This window comes from Corvus cornix, chromosome 10 (genome assembly GCF_000738735.6).
Source record: "Corvus cornix cornix isolate S_Up_H32 chromosome 10, ASM73873v5, whole genome shotgun sequence".
In the NCBI taxonomy this organism is placed as follows: domain Eukaryota; kingdom Metazoa; phylum Chordata; class Aves; order Passeriformes; family Corvidae; genus Corvus; species Corvus cornix.
In genome coordinates, this window is record NC_046340.1 from 11,957,824 (window position 1) to 11,963,823 (window position 6,000).

The following is a 6,000-nucleotide window of genomic DNA, read 5'->3' on the forward strand; positions in this document are numbered from 1 at the left end:
CAGTGCAATTCCAGAGGCTCAGGTGGGATTCCTGCCGGATTCCTGCCCTCATTCCCGTTCCACTGGCCACCGCTCCCTATGGGAGGTTAATGATGGGATGGGAAAACTCTGGGAATTTCCTGGAAGCTCCCACAGCTCAGGGAGCCCATGGGATCCAAACGCTTGGGTTGGGAACATCCCCTGTAACCCCGGATGTTGCCGCAGGGTTTTATCCCAAAATCCATCCCACTTTTCCCTCAATTCCTTGAGCTTTATCCATCAGCACTGGAAAGAGAGAGGAATTCGGCAGGAGAAATCCAGGCATCGCCATAACTCCGAGTCCGTGGAGGGTGTTGGGAGAATTCTGGGAAAATGTTGGATTTGGGGAATGGCGATGGAGCAGAGCCACCCCCACGGGGAGATTCCCACCTCGGCCCACCTGCATCCCATGGGAATGCTGTAACCACCTTGGATTTTCCCATTTATCCCTCATTTAAAGCTCTCCTGCCTGGCTTTCCCAGGATCCCACAGGCTCCTCCTCCACCATCCCTCGGCTTTCCCACTTCACAATAAATCCGGATGGGCAGAAAGGAAGGAAGCTGGGATAGGCACCAAAACTTACGGAATCCTGGAATGCTTTGGTGGGAAGGGACCTTAAACCCATCCCATTCCATGGGCAGGGACAATTCCCACCATTCCAGGCTGTTCCAAGCCTCAGCCAGCCTGGTCTCTTCCCTGGATCTCTTGCCTTGCTCCCTTCCCCCTCATCCTCTCCCAAGCTTTTCCCGTCCGATGGAATCCACGCTTCATCCACGTCCCATTCCCAGGGATCCCCAATCCTGGTGCTCACCTGGGGATTGGAAGCCTCGGAGATGGGAGTTTCAGTTCCCATCTCTCTCTCTCCCAAGCCTTTGGAAGCGTTTTCCCATTGGGAAGAGCTTTTCCCCCAAATCCCCACTTCCCAGGCATCCCAAATCCTGGTGGTCTCCTGGGGATTGGAAGCCAAGACACCACCTGGAGATGGGAATTTCAGCTCCCACTTCCATCTCCTGGGCCTTTGGAAGTGATTTTCCACTGGGAAAAGCTTCTCCCCCTGATCCACAGATTCCATTCCCAGGGATTCCCAATCCCGGTGGTCACCTGGGGATTGGAAGCCGAGGGCAGCAGCACTTGGAGATGGGAATTTCAGCTCCCAGCTCCCTCCCCCGAGCCTTTGGAAGTCCTTTCCCACCGGGAGGAGCTGCCTCATCCCGATCCCTTCTCCCGCCGGAATGTGCTCCACATTCACTTCATACTCGGAATGAGTAAAAGTGGCTCCGAATTCCCCTCCCTGCAAAAAGCGGGATCTTTTCCAGGGATAATGGGAAGCAGATGCCGGCGGCGGAGGGAAGCGGCAGCAGACGGAGCTGTTTGTTCCCGCTGCCGGCAGTTGGAAATGGAATCTTCTCCCTTTCAGTGCCGGGATTCGGGTTGTCCGTGCGCTCCCGGCGCCAGGTATTGTTATTCCAGAGGAGCTTTCATCCAAAGGGATGAACGCCCGGCCCTGACTTCTCCATAAATTATCCGCTCTGGAATCCAAACACGCCGTTCCCGGTAATTGGCGGCTGCGGCGGCTCCGGGATATTCCAGGACACTCCGGGTGCTGTATCCATGGCATTCCCATTCCTCTGCAATTGTGGGCAGAGCCAGGGATGTGCCGGATTTGGCCACGCGGCTCCGGCAGCGACGGGAATGTCCCGGAACTGGAATCCCTGGATGGGCCATGGCGGCAGCTCCGGGCGTTTTCCCTAAGGATCAGGTTTTGCCAAGGAGGATCGACAATCTGTAATTTCAGAGGGAATGCTGGCGCTGAGGAAAACCTGGAGCACCTGGAATGGTCCCACCTGTCCCTGGGGATTGGGATCGTGGGGGCTACGGGAACTCCACGAAAGATTGGGATCACCACGTCCGATGGAAAGATTGGGATTGTGTCTGAGAGAAAGACTGGGACAACCGTGTCCCATGGAAAGATTGGGAAAACTCTGTGTCATGGAAAGATTGGGATCACCATGTCCAACGGAAAGATTGGGATCACCACATCCGATGGCTGGGTGGGTCACGGTCAGTCCCTGCAGCGCTCCGGTTCTGACAGATCCCAGTCATTCCCAAACCTGGAGCGTTCCCATCTCCCGGCCATTCCCAAACCTGGAGCGTTCCCATTCCCCAGCCATTCCCAAACCTGGAGTGTTCCCATCTCCCAGCCAGTTTCCATCTCCCATCCATCTGGACACCCCTGGAGCCGGAGATTTGGGGCTGGAGCTGCATCCCTGGAGGGAATCCATCCCAGCCCTGCATCCCAGCTCCAGGATTTTCCAGGGATTCCATGACCCAAGCCCATCCCGGTGCCGTGGGTTGGGTCTTCCCAAGATTTTCATCCAAGGAAGCGTTAAGCTCATTCTTGGAGCTCGGGAAGCCAAGGAATGAGGAGGGAGCTGAGGAAGCCTCTCCATCCTTGGATTTGGGATGGGCTGGATGAGATTTTTCCCAGGAGATTTCCCTGAGCCGGGTGAAGTCCAGTGCTGATCCCAATCCCTGGCCGCGGCCGCTCCGCTCTTCCCGCATTCCCAGGCTCCAATTTCCCCTAAGATTTAATTGCTCGCATCCAGCCCGGCAGCGCCAGGAAAGGAAATTCCGGGATAAGCGCAGGGATGGGATGAGGAAGGATGGAAAATTGTCCACGCTGGGCTCCAGATGCGGCGATGGGGGGGAGAACGGGAACCCCCAAAGCGGATTTTGGGATCCCTGATCCTGAATTTCCATGGAATTCCACTCACCCCAAGGGATGCGCGCTCTCCTCGTGCCACGCGCGCGCTCCCGTCACATTCCCATTCCCAAGGATTTCCGCAGCGATTTCCTCCCGGCAGCGCCAGGAGAGGGAGCCCGAGCTGCTGCCGCCTCCAGGAATTCTCCGCTCCAAGGATTCTCCGCTCCACGAGGCCGCATCCAGCGGGATCCGCTCTTCCCATATCCCGGGACACGCCGCGGGTGGGGAATTCCCACTCCTGGCAGCCGGGACTCTGCTCCACAGCTCTGGGAATGGGGCAGCCTGGGAATGGGATTGCCTGGGAATGGGGCAGCCGGGATCCAGTCCCGCCGGAGCATTCCCGCCGGCCTTCCCGTGGGGATCGTCCTGGGCTGTGGGAGACACATTCCAGAGGGCACAGGGACCAATCCAGACCTCTGGTGCTGCTGGGAATTCCGGGATCTCTGATGCTGTGAGGGATGCAGGGATGCTGCTGGGAATTCAGGGATGCTGTGGGCATTCAGGGATCTCGGGTGCTGCTGGGAATTCAGGGATCTCGGGTGCCGATGGAGAAGCAGCTCCAGCTGGAGGAGGCCGGGACACAGCTCCCGGATCCCGGTGCCAGCAGGAGATCGGAACTCTGGGAACTCTTTCCGGGTTCGGAGCACCCCATTTGCCGGGATCTGCAGCGGGATCATGGATGTTCTCCGTGCAGGTCTCCAACAAAGCTCTCTCCAGGAAAGCAAATCCAGTTGGGATCCCAGCAAAGATTCCAAGCTGAACCCGAGGCACAAAATCCCTGGGATCTGTCACTGCCTTCGTTTGGATCCCAAATGGAATCAAATCCTCCCCAGTCTTCCCAAAGCCGGGCTTCGGGATTGCTGGGCTGTCCTGGTGGAGCCAGAATTTTTTGAGGAATTCCCTCAGGGAAGGGAATTATCCCATGTTTGGCAGGACCAGCAGTGCTGCAAATTCCCCAAAATTCCCCAAAATTCCCACCCCATCCAGAGCTGAGCCCCCAGTATTCCTGCTTTTGGATGAGGGGCTCCCCCAGCTTTCCCCACTCCCAGCCCCTTTCCCAGCATTTCCAGGCTCCTCCTGAGCCGCACTTGGGATTTGGGAGATGCTGGGATTTACCACAGCACGGAAAATCCGGATCCAGCCATCAGCAGCGCCAGATTCTCAGGATCCTCCCAGCTCCAGGCACCTTCCCACAGCTTTCCCATCCCATCCCTACCTTTTCCAGCTCTCCCAGTACAGCTCCCAGTGAGTTTTTCCAAGTTAATTGGGGATAATTGATTCCAGCGGCTCCAGGAGGCTCCGGGCGCTGCCGCTTCCACCTCTGGAATGAGGCAGCCGGCACACGGAGCTCCTCCAAGGCTTTGGAAAAACTGGGATTCTCCTCCTCCGGCTTATCCAGGCCTGGATATTCCCTGTCCTGAGTTCTGCTTCATTCCAGGCATCCTCTCGTTCCACACGGATCCTGCTGATCCAGCCCAGATCCCAGGAAAAGGGTTTTTTTTCAGGAGAAGGTCACAGCTGGGTGGGCCAGGATTTAGAGCTTGGCTGATGTCATTAATTCCCGTTAATTGCATTAACCTTTCCCACATTTTCCAGCCCAGCCCACGTGGTTTATCCTTAAAAACAGTCGATTTTCATGGAATATCTGGGATTTTTATTCCCCTCATTCTCAGATCCATTGACTTTTTACAGGGAAGCTCAACCCTGGAATAAAACTCATCTTCCATCGGGTTCTTGGCTGGATAATCTCCTTAGGAAAAGGAAATCCTTGGTTTCTGGGCAGTGCTTTTCTTCCAGGAAAACTGGGAATGCCTTTGGAAGTGGCTTTGAAAGAAATAAAATTAACTGGGACAACACCTAATCCTGGAGAATTCCAGGCCTGGGCCGTATCCTGGTTTCATTCCCTGGAAACAAGGAGCTCAAAAGTTCTTTTTTCCCCCCTAAATATTTATTCCCTCATCTGCAATCCTGGGAATATTTCAATATGGGAGAAAATTCCTGGATTTGGGGCGTGGAGGTGATGCAGGGATGGGTGCCAGGGGCGCGCCTCAACTGATTTCATTCCTATTAGAATTCCCTAAATTACCTGGAATTGATTTGGAATCGGGGCCACCAGGAGCGGGATTTCCTTGGTGGGGAGATGGGAATCGGGATGCAATTCCCCAGGATTTATTCCCTTGCTGGCAGCTCTTTGGGGCCTGGGTTTTGGGTTGTTTGGGAACACGAGGGGACATCGGCGTCCTAAATGACTCCGAGTGTCCCTTCCAGCTGGGCCTGGAGAACGGAGCTGCCAGCCCTGCCGGCGTCACCGTCGATAATAAAAAACGGGGAAAACATCTCCTTTTCCGTGCGGATGGATCCTTCTGGATGCTGGGCTATACAGGAATATCTGAATATCGGCGGATTAGATCGATTTCTATGGAATATCCGTCCTCCTGGATCGCTGGAAGCGGCCGAGGCCGGCGCTGGGGCGGTGGAAGCGGCGCTGCCGTGGCAGGGGTGGGGTGGGATGGGCTTTAAGGTCCTTCCCAGCTCCGCATTCCAGGATTTTCTGGGAGCTATCGGGACATGTCACGACAGCGGAGAATCATCGCCGGTACCGCGCGTTCCTTTCTGGCGTTGCCGGCGGCAGAGCCGAGCCCTCCCCGCCCGGCCGCGCTGCGGGCCCGGGCTGCAAAGGGTTAAAGCGGCACCGGGACCGAACCGGGGCTCTAAAGGGTTAAAGCGGCACCGGGGCTGGAACCGAACCGGGGCTGCAAAGGGTTAAAGCGGGACCGCGGAGGCGGCACCGAACCGGGGCTCGCAAAGGGTTAAAGCGGCACCGGGGCTGGAACCGAACCGGGGCTCGCAAAGGGTTTAAAGCGGCACCGGGGCTGGAACCGAACCGGGGCTCGCAAAGGGTTAAAGCGGCACCGGGGCTGGAACCGAACCGGGGCTCGCAAAGGGTTAAAGCGGCACCGGGGGAGCGGCCCGGGGCTCGCAAAGGGTTAAGGCCGCGGGCCGGGCCGGGCCGGGCCCCCCCGCGCGGGGCCGCTCCCCGGGGGCGGTGCGGGGCTGACATCACGGCCCCGCCGCGCCGAGCACCGGCCGAGCTGCGGGCAGCGCTCCCCGCTCGGCAGCGGGCACAGCCCGGCCTCCTCCTCCCTCTCCTCCGCCTCCTCCTCCTCCTCCTTCTCCTCCTCCTCTTCTGCTTCTCCTTCTCCTCCTTCTCCTTCTCC